Raw genomic sequence first — 19,542 nt, 5'->3', positions numbered from 1 at the left:
AATCAGTTGTTGCTCACCGGAATCAAAAGACTTATTTGCGGTTCTCTTGTAAGGGATAATACATAAAAAATAGAAAATAAAATTTCTAATTATTTTCTACATATTAAACCTTATGGTTATTGAAATGCTCGATTTAATTTAAAATTTTTCATATATTTCCAGATATCTAAGTATAACCAGCTGGCGTTATCTTCCCGAAACTCTCTCGTATACGCCCCAAACAAGCCTTATCCCCCTCCCTCCCATCCAATAAAATGAAGGATTAGGGCAAGGTCACCAATGCCTTGCTTGGCATTGACAAAAAATAGTTACGAAATATAGATGTTGGTACGAGTCTTGCATTTTTGATGAATCTATCGAATAAATATGTATTTTGGACCCCTTTTTTTAGACCAAATGAAACCAAAATTTGACACGGAACAACAGTTGTAGTAATAAGGTCACATATCAAATTTCTTTGATTTAAGTCATTGTGCTTACATGCAGACAGATTTGGTTCAAAATTTAGTAAAAATCTACATTTAGATGATAAACCTCAATACCAAATTTTACCTATCTAGCCCTTTAAAATTTGTACTCATCGATTTTACTTGTACTCGAACAGTCATATAGATAGACTTCCTTTAAATGGTATTCTTTGAAAATTTGACAGAACACTACAAATGTAATGCAAAATCCATGTACCAAATTTTATCTATCTGGTTCAAAATGTTTTTGATTAATGGAGACGGACAAACAGAAATAATGACAGACATAATGTTTTTAGAACTCAGGAAGTTATAAAATGTGGGAATTCGCCAAATTCTCGAGTTCGAATTTTTTGACGATTACAATACTTTCTCTATATTTTATACGGGAGAAAGTAAAAACTCTGCGCGAGTTGGAAATCGACAGAAAATATCAATCTTCTCGTTTTACTTCGACAGGATTGGGAAAGAAATTTTTTTTTATGTTTTCATTGATATTTTTTGAGAATTACAGAATGATTGTTGTTAAAGTCACAGTTTTCTGGAATGTCTTTCAACAGATAAATCGAAAGTTTAGAATGCCCAACCTGTCATCACGAAAACTAAATCAAAGGAAACTAATGTCGCTTCTTCTTCTAATGTTCTGTCTCTTTTCATAATTCTTTGTTCACTTGTTTGTTAACTTTTTTTCCAACAATGGCAGCAGGATGAAAACGACAGTGGAATGACATATTCTTTTTAAACAAAATGTAGAATATAAGGCTTAGATAAAAGATTTTTTAAAAATTCGACTCGGTGACTCAAACTTTTAAACTTTATGAAAAAGGAATGTGAATTATATAAGCGAACTATGAATCCATTCACAATGCATTCATTTCTTTTTTAAAAGATTAAAATACATTGATGATTTACCCCTAATTGAAAACTATGGGAACATACAGCTTTTCTTAAAAGCGGGAAATATCTGCATTATTCAGAATTACACATACTTTGTATGTTTACTTATGTTTTTACTCAAATAATCATCAAAAAACTTTCAATTTCTTCAGTTGTGCATATAATTTGAAGTGTCGGTGATTTAAGTTAGTATTTACTTTCTTAATATTGATAAATGCACTTCTATCTCGTAAGCAAAAGAATTTAGAGTTATTACAATCAAAAGATTGTTATTTTGATAATTTATAAGCCATTGATATTTTTTATTAATAGATCTAATTACAGCAGCTAAATATAATCATAGTGTGAAATAGTTTAATGACAGAAGAATAATATTTTTGTGAATGGTTCATTTATAATTGTGATCTAATTGCAGAACGGAATTTCTATAGTCAAGTTCTATTTTCTTGCCATTTTATTGCCAAATTCTCGCATTGACACAAAATATCAAATCTAAAGCGGTGGAGTTGAATCTCCTGTGTCTTATATTGAAAACATTTCCTTGATATGCAATACATTTTTCTGAACTTCTGAGAAATATCGATTGTATAACTCAAAATATTACGATCACGTTATAAAAAATTATATCATGGATTTTCTTACACCAAAGAACTGTCTGAATGTGCTGTTCATTATTTTAGGTTAATCCTTCTAAATTTACATTTATATTGATGTCTTTCGATTTAAACAACTTTTCTTCATCTTTAATATGATGCTGACCTTTATAAAAATTTCTAATTAAATGATAATGCAAAAAAAAATTTAGTTTTCTTTAAAGAATAAAATGAGCAGTATAAATATTCAGAAATTTTTAGATTGTTTAAAATAAATTCATTTTTACATTAAATATTAGAAATAATTTAAGTCCTGCAATTATAATATGTGCATTCATAAAATAGTTATTTTATAATTATATACTAAAAAATGTAGTATATAACAAAGAATATTTATGATATGCATATTTACAAAGTCAATTAAATTTTCATAAGTATGAAACATTGTTTTTAGTTTTCAAATGCTCTTTTTTACTTCGTAGGTGCCGAAAACATAAAGCGAAAAAAAATCAAACAAGAAAAGTTATTGAGATTTCTGAAAACTTCTAATAATTTCAGAAACTCTAATTATGTTTCAACAAAATCTTGTATTTAGATATGAATGTTGCTCAAATTCCTTACCAGATGGCGCTACAGGTATAGAATCAATATTTAGTTCAATAAATAATTAAAATATTAGATAAGTGTTTTGTCATCAAAAATATACAAATATAAAAAAAAACTTTTAAATATCTAGTTCATTAGGAAATTAGTAAATAATCGATTATAACATTTCATTTTAAAAGCATAAAAAAAACTAAAGTGAAAAGTATATAAAAGTAAACTAATTCGCTATTCATCATTATAATAAGAGCATTAGCATACTAAACAAATGACAATGTTGTGAGATTTAGCATCGTAGATTATCAGCAAATACTGATTTATCATAGCACTTGTCAGAATAAATTTACTAAATTCTTGAAAAATTAGTTTACAGTGTTGTAAATTGCTTAAGGAATATACAAGGAATGCTAAACAATTCCCACATAGCTTTTGAAGGTAAAGGTTTGTTGACTATTTCACTGTCACATTCAGTAAGTGGAAACTCTCGCAGTCGGAACTGTCTTGTTGTCAGCATATTTTAGAGCCATTGAAGTTTGATAAAATTATCGACTTTTACCTGTTTCGTCTTTTTAAATATGTTTATGGGCGTTTATTTAATTTGACATGTTTCATGATTATTGAGATGGAATTTTGGAATTGATCTTTCATTCATTTCTTCATGGCTAGAGTTTTGAAATTTTATACAAATATTTGTATTCCTGATGACAAAGTTAGTCCTAAAATATTTTAATATTTTATAACAAATTTATCAATTATTTATAATCAAAATTTTGATTGAATTATGTGGATGGCGTTTGGTTGTGAATCTGTGAAGAAAAATTAATTGCAGATTTCAGTAATAATTACAGTAATGAATTACTTTTTAAACTAAAATGTGGGACATAAAAATAATTTTAAAAAATACTTTAATCGTCACACCTTTATTATTATGCTTTAAAAATTATCAGAAATCGAAAGTGAACGAAATAAAACTGTAAATGTGTGAAGTTTTGAAAAAACATAATTAGGAATTTGAAAAAAAATGAAGAATTATGAAATAAATATTATAGAAACGAAAATTCCTCAACAGTCATTAAAAGTCCAGAAATATTTAGCATGCATGTACCCATTAGCACCTCGGACTTTGAATTTTTTTATTTGATCCCAAGATTTCTGATTTAAAAATTCTTTAAATCAATAATTTTACTTTTCTCATGTATGAAATATGGAGAAAGTATTATAATCATCAAAAAATTCAATAAATAGTATGATTTGTTCCCAAACATACTGTGGATTTACATTTTAGATGCCAAACATGTGAACCAAATGTTATTTATCTAGTTCCTCATGTTTTGTAGTTATCGTCTTCACATAAACTTTGACAGCTAGACAGATAAACGCCCTCTTAATTTATTTCGCTTAAAATTTTACAGAATTTTACAAATTTGATATAAGGCCATGCACCAAATTTCATACATCTAGTTCGAAGTCTGAATCTTGAATATTCTTTAAAATCTCGAGTTTGAATTTTTTGACGGTTACACTCTTTGTGTACTTTGTATGCAAAAAAGTGAAAATGTCACTGAATATTCATACTGCTGAATAGACAAATATTTTAATATAAGATGAAAGCGAATAATAGTTTTTGAAAAGTTGAAATAATAATGTTCTATATTCGTTTATTTTTTATTTACAAATTCTTTTTATTTGTATTCGTTTAATTACAAACTCATATCTTTCCATTTTTTAGGTGCGTTTAATGTTAAATAGTCCAATAATTTCTTTTTATTTAAAAGGTTTTAAAATGAAAACATTACTTAATTTCTTTTAGTTTAAATAGCTTTACTATAATATTATTTCAGAAATAAGACATTGCAAAAGTGGTGAAGAACCCTTAAATATCTCTAACATCAACTAAATTATGAAATTCAAAGATTTGAAATTTAATTCTAACTTATTAAATAAAAGTAAAATAAGCTATTAATTAATTAACCTAATCATTGAATAAATTATGATAATTTTATATTTCGATATGTGGGATCTGGAATATTATTCTCTGAATAAACAAACAACAACTTCAAACTACTAAACATACTGATGAAAAAAAGGATTGGGCTTATGATAAAATGAAGTAAGCAAATTAATCATGATTAGTTGGTTACAGTTATGAAAATGTCGTCCAAACAGACGAATATCTTTTAAATTTAGTATTCAAATCATTCTACTTTTAGAAAACTTTGTCAGGTTTAAAAAATTCGCTTTCAGATTTCACACTAAGCAAATAAAAAAAAAGCAAGACGTCTTTCTTCATTGAAGTATGCATTCCGCTCTGAATATTTCTGACATCAAGCTTTACTTTTCACAAACTGTCAGAATGCACTCTGCGTGTCACTTTAAAAAATGAAATATTTTTGAATTATTGTTCTTATTGTCTCTACTTCAAGATATGTCTCTATGGTAAATCAAAACTCAAGCAATGAATATGATTTTCATAATTTGAATTATTTATGATTTTAATAGGAAAATAATAAGTTTCCAATAGAAATATTCTTTCACATTCTGAACGAAATCTCTATATATAGTAAATAAATTTAATACAAACGGTTTTTAAAACACTTTGATTCGTGTACTACAAAGTAAAATTTATTGCGAATATTCTTAACTCTCTAATCTTCAATTAATAATTCAATATAATAAATGCTTAGATATCTGACAATATTTATTTTTTCAGAATGCTACCTAGTGGTGTCCCTTGGTTGGAATAAAATTTCCATTAAATTAAACGATTCATTAATGGTTAAAGGCAAAAAATCAAAATAATGTATTTTTATCGAGAACAAAGTACACAAAATTTCGAAACTCTATTCCATAAAGAATTGAGATAAAAATCTGCTGCAAAGTTCCATCTTTACAAATATGAAACAAGTCAAATGAAATAAAATTGTATAGTTGATAGTATATTCATTTTTCAGAGTAAAATTTTGCAACCGCCATTTTAGATTGATTCCATAAAGTAAATGGAAGGTTCAATTCCAAAACATGAATCTGAAGTTTTGGAATTTCCAAAGCAAGAGAAATATTCCTATAAATTCATACAGTAGGAGTGGTGAAGTACTTTTGGAGTCGGCTTGTATTACTATTACTTATTTATTACTTATAAAATCTTGTTTTTCGAAGTTTGAACTGTGTATAAAAGAGTTCATGATACAAAAGCTAGATCTGAATAAGCTACACTAAGAATAATAAACTCAGATTGAATATACATATGCCTACATCTTTACGTTGTCATATTTGCATTAAACGTTTTGTATATTTAATTTTTTTTTGTTATTAATTTTGTATATTTATTTCTTTAGATGCTCAATATAATTCTTATTTAGAATCAAATTAGAATATTATAATGACAGCATCTAGTTTAAAATCGGGCATTCGCCAATATCAAATAAGCACTCTAGTACTAGATCAGATAAAATATAGTCTTCCGAATTCTCAGACACAAACCGAAAACACACAAACATCGAAGACTTACGAATTAAAAACTTGATTGATGCATGCAAATAGGATTCGGACAATAATGTGTAAGCTCATCTAACAGATTTAAAATGACTAGTAGAAAAAATATATATAGCTTCATCGGTCAGGCTCTTAAGTGCGATGTAAAACGAATGATAAATATTCTGAGTTACAAGAAGATCAAACTGATTCCTGAGAGTAGATTTTTCGGAATTGTCTCTCCGAATGAATTAAAGGATTCTAAAACTGTTATTCACTTTCCATTGTGACTGATGTATAATGCTAAATAAAATTGATTTTGCTTTGTTCACGAGATTTTTGAAGATTTCAACCTAAAGCAGACAAGGGAACTTGAGGGGAAAAAAGGAGTATTATTTTTTTTTTATAAAAAATATTCGATAATTCTCGACATCTATAGTAACACCCTGTAATAAAGGAAAAGTAAAATTAATCGAAAAATAACGGTTTTCAACAAAACGAGGAAAGTTTCGATGAAAAATAAATATTTAATGCAAATCATGTTTCAAAGACACACCAGAACTGCTGGTATTTCGGCTAAATTTTATATTAATTTTCGATAGTTTTAAAACTTTTTTTCATTCAGAAGATAGGTTATTTTCATTGTTTTAAGACTTAAACCGTTTAAATGGCTTTTTCCTTTTTTATATTTAGTTTAAAACCATTTATTTTTCCTTTTATTTATATTCTTATAATTCCATGGGGTGGATTCCAGAGATTTTACTTAATACAAAACAGTTTAGTTTATTCATTTTAAAAGCTAATTTTCAAAACTTAAAACCCATTATATCTAGATAACTGGGGACTTTGATCTTTAAAGAATAAAAATACTTTGATCTTAAGTGTTTAAATAAGTTTATAAGCAGCATATATTCGAAAAAGGCACTGAAACAGAGAGAGACGAAATATTTCTTAATTTTCTCTGCTGCAATTCTTTACCTTTCCAGAAAAATCATCAGATTAGGATACGATGCTTTTAATGGGTTTTTGATGAGCGAAAATTATTAGATCAATACTAAGTTTTATCATTTGCTTTTGTTAGTTTGGAAAGAAAACGAAAATACATTCCAGAAAGAAAAGTCTCTTTTCATTTCTTCTGGAAAATAAACAGTACTTATAAATCAATCTTCATTCTAAAAGGATTTTCTAGATAATTATGATGAGTTAATCTTTCGATCCCATAGAAAATCTGTTTCTTTTTATCCAACAGTGGAAATAAGAAACTTCGATTTTTCGTATAATGTCGCAATACAGACGCATTCACCGATAGAAAAAAAAATTGATTGGATACAGGTGCGTTTCATAAATCTTCTGGAAATATTTAATTTACAAGTTCCACAGTAAAGTGTAAATAAATCTAACTTTTATAATTTAATAAATTATTCACTACTTTTCACTAATAAGAAGAAAAATTTTAAAGAGTTAATATTATGTAAAGCATCTGAGCCTTGGAATTAAAAATTGTATATATTGTTAAATAGTATGTTCAGAATAGGTTCAGCATCATATATGTATATTTAAATGTTATATTATTATTTTTCCACATTATTTATCAATGAAAGTTAGCTCTAATTTAGTTATCCAAGCTCTTGTTAACTATAGTATTACTTATCCCAAAAATTATCCGTTTAAGTAAAAGAGGATCTTAGAAATTAAAAATTACACAAAGCAGTTATGAAACACGTTATATTTTTAATTACTTTGAAATTCTCCTATATACATAGTTGTATAATTTAGAGCTTTTAGAAACAGCGGTGAAAAAATCAAGCAATCTTACTCTTGAAAGACCTACATAGAACTCCTAGATAATTATTGGTTTTGGCAACTCTAAACAGATTTTTTCAAACTTTTAACCCTGGGCTTTATTTATAATCATAAAAAAGGCTAACCGAATTGTCAAAAATTTTCATTTAATCTGGACTTCTTTTTTGCTTCAATAATAGTTATCTGCGAATTACTAGTTATAAGACTTGCACAATCTCACAGACCATTAGAAGGTGCGAAATTTCTAAACAACATTATGAAAGCTCCTGTTTCTCTTTATGTTAATGTGGTTACATTCCATTTGGTATTATATTGTTTAAAATTCTTCTGTATATGCAAATTGATCTTTTGGTTCTTCATTCACTATAGAGTTGTTCATTGACAATAGAGTTTGTTCGTGAAATACTTCAATTACTGATATACATAAGTATACACAAGCATTCATTTCTATAGTCAAATCATCAGTCTCTAAGAGAATGGATTTAAACTGTTTAGGTCTCACTGACAATTTGCTGAAGCAGATCTTGATTTGCTAAACAGTAAAACTGGAACACCTTAATTGATTTTTTGACATTCATCAACATATAGGAATTCACTTTTAAATATTTCCTCAGAATCAAGAGTGCTCACATTTTCTGTAAGGCTCAAAAAATGTCGACTTAATTCTCTGTTTCATTAGTTAATTTAGTTTACTTGTATTAACACTAGAGCTATTTTAAAGCAACACTAGATCTATTTTTGGACGGATCTCGTAATTTTCAATCATGGTCCGATGACGAGGACGACATCTGAGCTACCCCCTCTCCAAACTCCACACCAGCGGGACTTTCTTTAAGCAATTCAAATTCGTTAGTGGTAGCGAACCTCACAAAATGAGAGGAAGGACTTGAAAGAAGTTTCCAAGCAATAAATTTTTTTCGCCAAATGACTCGGAGCACATTGCGCGGCATTTAAGAAGTCTATAAATAGCTAAAAATGTTTGTGTTTGAGTTATTCTTCTCATTCAAAACGAACATCTTTGATTCTTAACCCACTTTGGCTTCCGAATTACATTATTTCAAACTGCAAGCGGAAAATGCATTTAGAGCAAGTAGTATTTTCGCACCATTCATGAACAATCTAAAACGAATATGTGATTAAAGTGAATGAATAGAATACATACTAAACAAATTTTATGATTAAATAACATTTTATACTTCTGAATTGGCTTTTCTTTTTATATCCGGCATGTTTTCACTGGGATTTGAAATTCCAACTAATAACTTTTATTGGTGATTTGTTTTTCCCATTGTGCTCATAAACTATATAAAAAGTTTAAACAATTTTTATTAAATGAACCAAAACAGCTTTTAGATATACGAGTAGGACAATGAAATCATACAATTTTTTGAACTTTCTTAAAATTTGTAATCTGTTCTTGAATGATTTTGCTTCGATCAATATTGCGGAAATGAGGACAAAGCATCGATTCTGAAGTCCTACCACAATATTACATTGCTCCCTTATTCAAGTTCCAATCTTCGAACGATATAGGAATAAGTAAATGAAGGATAGAATGAGTTTCATCAATATGTTGTTGCAATTCCCATGTAGGGTTTATAATGCCAGGTATGAGAAGTGACTTTTCATTCGTTGATTCGAATTTCATTCTAAAAACATTTTTCTCTATTTATTTTATTTATTTATTTATTTGCTTTTAAATATAAAGTTTTTTGAGATTTCTTAAACTTATCAATCTATTTTTGAGTGGTTTTGCTCAGTTCAATAAAAATTCCGGATATGAAGCTCTATCTCTGTACAAAGCGGCATTAATTCGAATTTATCCAGACTGATATCCTACTAAAGGATTATATTGCCCCTTTATTGAAGTTTTAATTTTCAAATCAGATAGGAATAAATGAATGAAGCATAGATTTGGCTTCACCGGTGGGCTGGTAAGATCTGTATAAGGGTTAGAAAATAAGTTGAGTGACGACGTTTTTCTATCTCCGGTTCGAATGTGGCTTCAAGCAAAAATACTTTTACTTTCCTCTCCTTCAAATTTAAAATTCTTGGATGTTTCTCCATTTCTCAAATTTATTTCGGAATGATCTATTTTGGAGTAAACGAAAGAGTTGGTAACGGTGATCCTGTCTGACATCCAGATAGATGAAGTATATTTCTCCCAAGATTCGATTTTATAAATTTCGATCGATTTCCGCTCCTAAATTTTAAAAAAAAATGAGGAAAAAAAATGCGCTCTATGAGGATTAAATACAAATTTTGTATATGAAGCGCTCTATGAGGAGAAAGCGTCGAGAATTCCAATTCGCTCAGATTTTGATATCCTGCCTTAGGAATATGTTGCTCCGATCTTAATTTCGGATAGTCATAAATGAGTGAAGTGTAGATTGGGCTTAGTCAATATATCGTTGAGATTTATGTATGGTGAATAAAACACCGGGGATGAGGAGAAAATTTTCATTGATCGGTTCAAATCTCGTTTTAAACACGGTTTATTTTAATCCTTTTTATTATCCTTGGTTTAAATGCAAGCTTCTCTGAAGTATCTCAAACTCGGCAATCTATTTTTGAGTGATTTTCTTTCATTAAATAAAAATTGTAGATATGAAGCAATATTTCTAGAGAAAATGTCAAGTATTCCATCAGAATCTAAAATAATGCCATAGGATTACATTGCGTTTTTATTCAAAAACTTGGAATTTGTTTAAGAATAAGTGAATAAAGGGTGGATTGAGCTTCCTGAAAGAGCAGTCAAGTTCTCTCTCTAGACAATTTCCCAGCCTTTTTTTTCGAAACCCACTACAACCATGATTACTTTTGCTTTTTTTGCTTTAAAATACATGGTGATCAAGAAATAACAGGAGGTGTTCGGTGCCCTGTAGCGTCTTATGTATTGGAAGAAATATAACAAAATTTGGCCATCATACACATTAAAGTATGCGGTTTCGATTTATCAAGAAAAAAAATTAGTACCAAAAACGCCGATAGGGGAAATTTTGGCACTGCGATCGAAAACTTTATTATATAATTTGCTTATACGGGTACTTTGTGACATGACATCGAAGATAAAAGAAAAGGTTTCGGGAGTTTATATCCTTCCGCAAAAATTCGCCGGTCGATTGCGTTGCCACTACGTGAACGCGCCTTAGTCAAGCTGTTTTATCAGCAGGATGAAATTGCCAGTGCTGCTCTTCGTGAATACCCGCGGTTAAAAGAGTTACGTAGAGAACCGATGGCCGTAACAGACTTACGAAGAATGGTTGAAAGATTTGAAACAACAGGAATTCTTGGTGTGCAACCAGGCCGAGGACGTAAAGTTATAATGCAGGAACAAGTTGAAGAAGTTGTAACCCCCGTTGTGGATCAGGCGATAACTAATAAGCAGGTTATCAGCAGTGCACGTTCAATATCGCAACAGATACCCCATTCGCGACGATGCAGAAGATATTGTGAAAGATCCTGAAATTTTATCCGTATAAAATAACACCCATTAACTGATGACACTGATTCGAATTCTTAGAAATTTCTGGTTGTGAGGCGGTTCTGGTTCACTTGAAAGGAGTTATGTATCAAGGACATGTTCCTGAAATTCCTACTTTAAAAGATCAAATAACGTTACATGTTAGATGAATAAATGCCGATATGCTGAGAGCCCCCATCGAAAACCTCTTGTACCGCATGCAATTATTGGAACATCAGGTTACTGGTCACCTTGAGCCAAATTTGTAAGTTTCTATAATTAACGTTTTTCATTGGTATTTGGTGTGTTGTTATTTACTGTTTCCATTGGCAGTTATGTATTCTTTTCCCGCATATTACGCGCTTGCAGCGCCAGGATTTCCCCTGTCGGCGTTATTGGTACTAATTTTTTTTTCTTGATAAATTAAAACCGCATACTTTAATGTGTTTAGTGGCCAAATTTTGTTATATTTCGTCCAGTACATAACACGCTACAGGGTTCCGAACACCTCCTGTTTTTTTTTTTTTTTATCATCCTGTATAAAATTTTTAGATGTTTCTCAAAATCTTTAATTTACTCTTACCTAATTTTGCTAAGTTCAATAAATTGTAAATATGAAGAGCCGAGATTCTGACATCTTACCTTACAATGACACTGCGACTTTAATGAAGCTCAGATCTTCAGTTCGGATAGTGGACAGAATGAAGGACAGATTTTTCAACAGTGTATTATTACGATTTCAGTATGTAGGTTCTACTACCAGGTATAAGACGTAATTTTTCATTTGTTGGTTCAAATTTCATTTAAAGCAAGATATATTTTTTTTCTTCTTTTTTTTTTCTTTTTTTTTTTTTTTTCCTTTCAATTATAAAAGTTTTTGAGGTTTCTGAAACTTTGTAATCTACTCTTGAACGATTTTGCTTAATTCTATAAAATTGGGGGATATGAAACGTTATTTGTGGAGAAAACTTCGAAAGTTTCAATTCGAACAAAGGCTGAAAAAATGGCATACAATTGCATTGCTAATTTATTCAAGTTCAGATATTCAATTCGAATAGAATAAGTGAATAAAAAGTAGACTGATTTTCATCAGTGGAGATCTCTGCATAGTAGTTAGAACACAGAGTGCGAGTTTTAATTTTGGAGCTATTTTTTCCGAATCCCACTTTTACTTCTGAATACTTTTATTTACTTTTCCGCTTGCAATTAAAACAACTCTGTATAATCATACATGTAAAAGCTAAATTTGAAGCTAAGAATATGCATTACCAAAAAAGATCATATATTTTCGTCTTCCAGTGACTTCAAAAGGAGGAAAGCATTTTCTTGTAACTCAACTCTAATTTCAATGATTTTGCATGGCTGACAAAGGACAGAGTTCAGTTACAACAAATTTATTTTTACCATTTTTCTAGTTATATTAAAATGATTATGTAACCTATAATTGCTTATAAGAATTTGATGCTATCTATGTTATAATGAAGCTCATAAAATAAAAATTGGTATTTACAAATATCGAGAATTTTTTTGGAAGTTGAAACATGAAACTGACTTTGGCAATCTACTAATTATTTCTTCACTTTCTACCGAGACCGATTTAGCACCTCACCTATACATACTCTAAAAAAACTAACATTGTACGGCAAATAGCTTTTATGGGTTTATAGAAGAATGTTATTTTCCTCAGTGGAATACGTATAATGGAATATCAGTTTGATACATCAAAAAAGATGCTTTGTTTTACAAACCATAATTTATTTGCATCTTTAAAATATTAAATATCTTAATCCATAAATGGTGGACACAGTTTAAAGGTTAATAAATTAAAAATTGAATATGTTGGTGATATGAATATTTATAAATGATTCATTGATTTCTAAGAGTGAACGAAAAAGTTGTCATTGTGATGTCCTTCGACATCCATATTGATGAAATGTATATCTCCCAAAATTCGGTTTTATGAATCTCTATCGCTTTCCTCTCCTCACAGCTCAAACATTTTTCGAAAAGGTACGTATATCTTTTCCTTAAAAATGAGAAGGGCTAGAGGATGCTACTTTCATTAGAGATTGGTGTCAATGAGGTGGTCTCATAATACCTCCAAAATTTAATGATAACTTTCATAACTCCATTGATTATTCAAGAAATATATTCTATACTGTATGCATAACTGAAATTAAGTTCAATAATTTCTAACTAATTCATCACATCCAAGCATTATCTTGCATTTATGATATTTTTAATCATTCCTCGAGGATAGTAAATTTGCTCTCACTATAGAGGGGTTTTGACCTAGAATCTAAGCTTAAAGATAATCGGAACAATATTTCGCTAAAAAAGGACTTAAAAGTGAGACGGCTTTTCTTCTTCCAAAAATGAAATATCTTGTGAGGAAATATGGCTCCTAATTTCTTTTCAGAAGATTATTTATTTCCTGTAACATTAAATTTAGGTCGACGAAATATTTTTCTATTCAGGAATTACTTTCATACGAAGCCGCTCCGTCTAAACCTGTCGTTTTACTCCATAAAATGCTCCAACAATACATTTCAAACTTGTTCACTTTCTTTCTATTTGAAGAACGCGAAATCCTTTTTATGAGTCAGCCATAAAGTGGTGGTTAAGAGAAACATTATGATCTCCTGTTTAGAAGTAAGCAGTATAAGTCATTGTTGTTTTCTTAAACTATATAATAGTAACTAACTGAAAGAAACTGCAGTCTTCAGTCATGAAAATAACGCTTTAATGGAAGGTTGAAGCTTTGGAGACTTGGTCGCAGAGTCTCCGCTTCAAGATCGAAATTCCTTTCTTTTCGATACCCGATTGCACAGAAGATCCATTCTATATGTAAACCTAATATATTTCAAATATACCATTGAGGAACAAATACGATTGATAAGAAATTTGAAAAGTGGGGTAGTAGTTCAAATTTCGTTTTCATTACTTAACCTTGGTTCAAAATTGCAATGATTTCTCACAAGATTATCCACGTGTAGCTTGAAATATAGGACATTTATCTAATGAATTAAACAGTATTAACCTTTGAAAGATAAAGAAGGATTTGACAGAATTATAATTAGAAAAATAATTTAAAAAGCTCAGTTATTAGTAGGGTAGGTAGTTCTAAATCAATTGAGCTTTGCTCTTCCACAAAAAACAAATTTGCTAATCATAAAATTCCCAGTTCTGCCAAGTATCCCTATTATAACATATGTTGATGACTATAGGGGAACCAAGATTAGGTAATAATACATATGGCAGGGAAAAAACAATAAATCGTATACTAAAATAACTTTTTTTAAAAAGTAGCGCTCTTTTGTCATCTCCGTTACAAAAGAACTTTTTTAAAATTTCATTTCCTATGCTTTAGAATTTATCAGTAACTGAGATTTTGCCTGTAAGATAAGATTTTTTTCCTGTTTCAATTTTTTGATAAATGATTTAAATCCGAAACCGGAAGTTTAATAAAAAGAGCTCTGTAGAAATATTTTATTAAATAAGCTTAAATATTAAATTGTAAGAAAAAATTTCACATATTTAATTGAAACAAATATATGTGATAACGGAGCTTCTAGTTTAGAAATATTACATTAACCAAAAAAAATTCTTATCGTATTAAATATGTCGTTCTCGTAGCAGAATTGCTATTAAGGGTTATGATATCCGTTTTAGAGCCTCTAATATGGTTTCGAAGCGGGACGTTAAATCTGAAATCATTTTCTTAATGTTAGATTATAAATGATAATAAAATATTATAGTGCTACAGATATGTATTATTGAACAAATAAATGGTTAATTATCTCCTTTTTAAATAAGTTACTCAAACTTATTAAAATATAACTTTCGTCGTAAAGGAGGGTTGAAAGTACACAATATTATATCCCTTCTCTATAATAAAAGTTTTATATATAAATATAGTTACTATAAATAAAAGTTATGATACAAGGTTGTCCTTTTTTTTTATGATACTCAGTATTGGAAAGTAAAGCTTCATTATCTTTACATGCTTATTTTTTAATATTAGACATTAAAATGTAAAAAGTCTGTAAAGTGTTTGATAAAATGCCCACTCAAAACAATGCTTAGAAGCATCAAAGCATGTCTGCGGTATTGAAGTGTGTGTGAAGTAGAGAATAATTTCATTTTGAAATTCTAACTTTACAGATTGCAAAATGTTGCTTATGCAAAATAATTGTATCGTTTGTACAAAAGACTTCTTCAATACCTGCAAAATCATAGAAAAATAAAGATTTTCATATTGAAATTGGTAAAGTTTTGAAGTATAAATTATTTGATTTTCAGAATAATTCTTTGAATAATAATAATTTAGAACACGCCTTTGTTAGTGTTCTTAAATGTAGTAAATAATCTATTTATCATAAATCCGGTTCAAGTGAAATTCGTAAAAACATGAGGCGCCTTTAAAGATTAGAGAGATTATTTTCCTCTGTTTTCTAAATCTTGGTTAAATTGAATTTAAAATAATTTCATTTCTGACAAAATTAAATTTTGATTATAAGAATCCTTCCTACTGTATTTCTGGTGTCTCAGAAAAATGTTATGATGAACACTTTTTTTTTAATTTTCCTGTTACATCGAAACTATTAGATGATAAAAATAATAACTCCGTCCTTAATGTAGTATTCTGAGCCTCAGGCATCTGATTATTCCAATTTTCTTCCTTCATTTTCAGAGACTCCCCAGTCTTCTATTTAACGTAAGATGCGTTCTCTTTTTTTCTCTAAAGTTGACAAAATATTTCATTAATATCCGCAAACTTCTCTATTTTATGTTTAAATTTACTTAAAACTTTCTTTTTGTTTGCTAAAATAAATTGTATAATAATAAAAAGTATTATGGTCAAGAAGAATTATTTATTAACATAATCAAATTCTTTGTTACAAATTAATTAGAAATAATTTTAGAAAGGTTATTTCATTCTTGTACCTTGAATTTTTTTTATAGAGTGGAAAAAGACATTTCTAAAAAATTGTATTTAATTTGAAAAATTTCTATGAAATTTTAAAAGTAAATTTCCTCTTTGTATCATAAAAGAATAATAGATGCAATATAATTCAAATATTACTGAGAAAGGTTTTCAGTTATTTCCAGCTAAATTCCAGCTTACTTTGTACTACATTAAAAAAAGTTAAATAAAAGTTACTGTTATCTTGTATAAAATAATCAGAAGACACCTTCGACCGTATCACAAATTCAATATTCGTAGTATTGTGATCCCCATGCAACTTCTGCTCCGAAGGTGCGACTTGCCATCTATAAAAGAATTATTAACCATTTCCCCTCTGTTTATAGGTCGACCTGAAACCAAAAACCTAGTATTAACAGCTACCTTTTAAGCCTAACTTTCAAAGTCGTACGGCAAAAGAAATTTTGTATAAAACAAGGATATATTATCGATGTCTAGGATTTTTTTATGTAAAAAAAAATTAATTCCTCATTATTATTTCAAAACATTGCATTAAAAGTCTTATAAATACAAATGAAACCAACAAAGTATGAAATTCTAATTAATGATATGTTTATTGATTTTATCGATGTGTCAGTTAAGTTTCATAACAGAACTTCATCCATATTACCACATTTATGAGGTATACAAGTAAAATCTTCAAAAAATAATAGATCAATAAAGGAAAATTATATGAATAAGCAATTTGTAAGAATCTGACTACAATTCATTGCCTCTCACAAATTTAAGCATTTAAAATAATAATGAATTATCGAAAATAAGTTTGTTTTTAGGATTAGAGAGAAAATATCAAGCAAAAACTCAAACATTTTCCCATAATTACTGTTGATTAAGAATTTTAGATTCTATGCTCGCAGCCGCCTGATCCGCGCAACAGACTAATTAATTAGCTTTGTCATGTCAATTAACTCTAGAAGTAATTCTTTAAGTAAGACTTTGCTAATGGGTATCAAACTAGACTTAACTAAGAGTTAAAATTAACTTCAAAATCATTAGAAGTCATTAGTTACGGAACCTGCTGCTCGATATTCGAAAGCCTTTAGTAGACTACTTTGGATCTTTTGTATGCAAAATAATTCCCAAATTTAGGAGGAAAACACAAGGGTTTTCAGGAGAAACGGATGTGTGACGTGCTTTTGTAAACACGGAGCAGTTTGATGAGCTATTTACTAATGGTCTTCTCCTCAGGAAGATTTACTAATGAGTTGGATATTTCTTATAAGTCAACTAAAAGAGATTCGAAAGTGGGAAACTGTGAAATTTGTGTTGTTGTTGCTAATCCCACTTAGCCAGCTCGCATTTAGGTTAAGCCCACGAGATCCCCACGAAAAAGGTAGAAACAGGACAGCAACTATTTGATCACACGAGACTTAGGGAATGGTAAAAGACTTAATAAATCCTTAAAAGAAATACAAAGGATAAGCTTAAAGTTTATTTAGAAATGGAGTGCTAAGATACTACTAAAAATTCAATGCAGTTTCAAGGTTTTGTTGATTTAGTTTATAAAATATAGCTTGATATCAAAATATAATAATTATAATTATGTGATTTATTACAAATAATTAATCACTCATTTTATTCTTTGTCAATAAATATTATAATGCATTAATTCATATGACGTTACAATCATATTACAAATGTATCTGCAAACGTATCGGATATGTGATTACCCTTATTCTTATGACATCAAATCTTATTTCAAGTATGATGCTCTGTGGCGCTGAAAATCTACCTTCTAAGCACGTAATCATTTTCATCCATTTGCTTTAAAGTGTGAAAAATGGTTAGTAAACAGAATTTTTTTTTTTTTTTTTTACATTTAACCAAATCTCTGAAATTTAATAAATTATCCGTAGAATCTATAATTAAAAATCTATTCATATAATCAAGAATTAATTGCATTTGAAATGAACACGAAAAGAATAAAAGCCAATTTGGTTACTTGGAGGATTAAATTGGATCAACAGCTCAAAAACTGACGCTAATTTAATATGATAAAATAAAGAAATTCAAAAACTACCCTAACAATCAGAATTGAATATTTTTGTATACACTATTGGAGGGGGAATTGGATAGCCCCAGCTTTATTCTGCTTTTATTAATCGAAAACTAAATGGAATGTATGGAAATAGAAACAAAAAGTGCCCTTTTAAAGGTAATAATTAATATTAAAAAATATGTTCCTGATACGTTATAATAGATTGCAACTGTATGAACTTTAAATTTCTTGCATTCGTTCTTAAAAGTTTCGAAATCGTTTCAATATGTGTAATACCAACATTTGAATTCATAACAGAATTATCAAACAAATCAAAATTGTTCATTGAATAGAAGTCAAATAAAAAACAACAAATATAAATCATTTATAATCTATTGTTTTCTCCGTAAGTAGCAAGTTTTTAAGAAATAATAACTTCAAATTGAATTGCGTTCGAAATATTCTGTATTTTTTGTTATCAAATATCTGTATTTATCTCAAAAGAAATTCCAGCAAAAAATTATTTCTCAAGAATTTTACTCACCTTGTCATTCACCTTGCTTGAATTTGATTCTTCTTAATTACAATTATAGTTATAACAAATACTATTACGGGATATAAATTTCATGAAATTTAAGATTTCTGTAAGAAATCTTGAACACGTGAAACAAACAATAATAAATGTTAAATAAGAAGAAATGGAAATTTTCTTGTTACAAAATATGGGGTTCGTTATGCATTAATTATAAACAGAAGGAATTTGGTTAGGATGTTTTTTTTAAATTAAATATTTACAATTCTACAAAATATTCATTAGGAAATGAAATTCCCATTTTTTTATTGATTCCTTATATTTATTGCAAATTAAGGTGTATGTCGCTATTTAAAAAAATTTATCGCATGTTAAAATTACTTTTTCATAAAAAGTATATGTGTAAAATGTTTATACCTTATTATTTTCATAATAAAACATTTCAGCTCAATAACTGTATCCTTTTTGAAGATATGAATGAATGTTTAAAATTCTATTTTAACATTAGAGGGTCCAAGATTTGTTACCTCATAATTTCTTAATTATCCTTAACTAATGAAATTTTGTCTCCTGGGGTAACTTTTGATGGCATTTTGAAATTTGAAGAGAAAAATGGATGTTGTCATTAGAAAGTTTGAAGTTTATTCTTATTTCTATATATGGGCGGCCCTTCATGAAATTTTTAATTTTATAATCTTCATTATTATTTTAATTCCTTTCAAAGAATAATTTCTTTATAAATGTATGA

The sequence above is a fragment of the Argiope bruennichi genome, chromosome X1 (genome assembly GCF_947563725.1).
Source record: "Argiope bruennichi chromosome X1, qqArgBrue1.1, whole genome shotgun sequence".
Lineage (NCBI taxonomy): Eukaryota > Metazoa > Arthropoda > Arachnida > Araneae > Araneidae > Argiope > Argiope bruennichi.
This window is presented reverse-complemented; position numbering follows the sequence as displayed.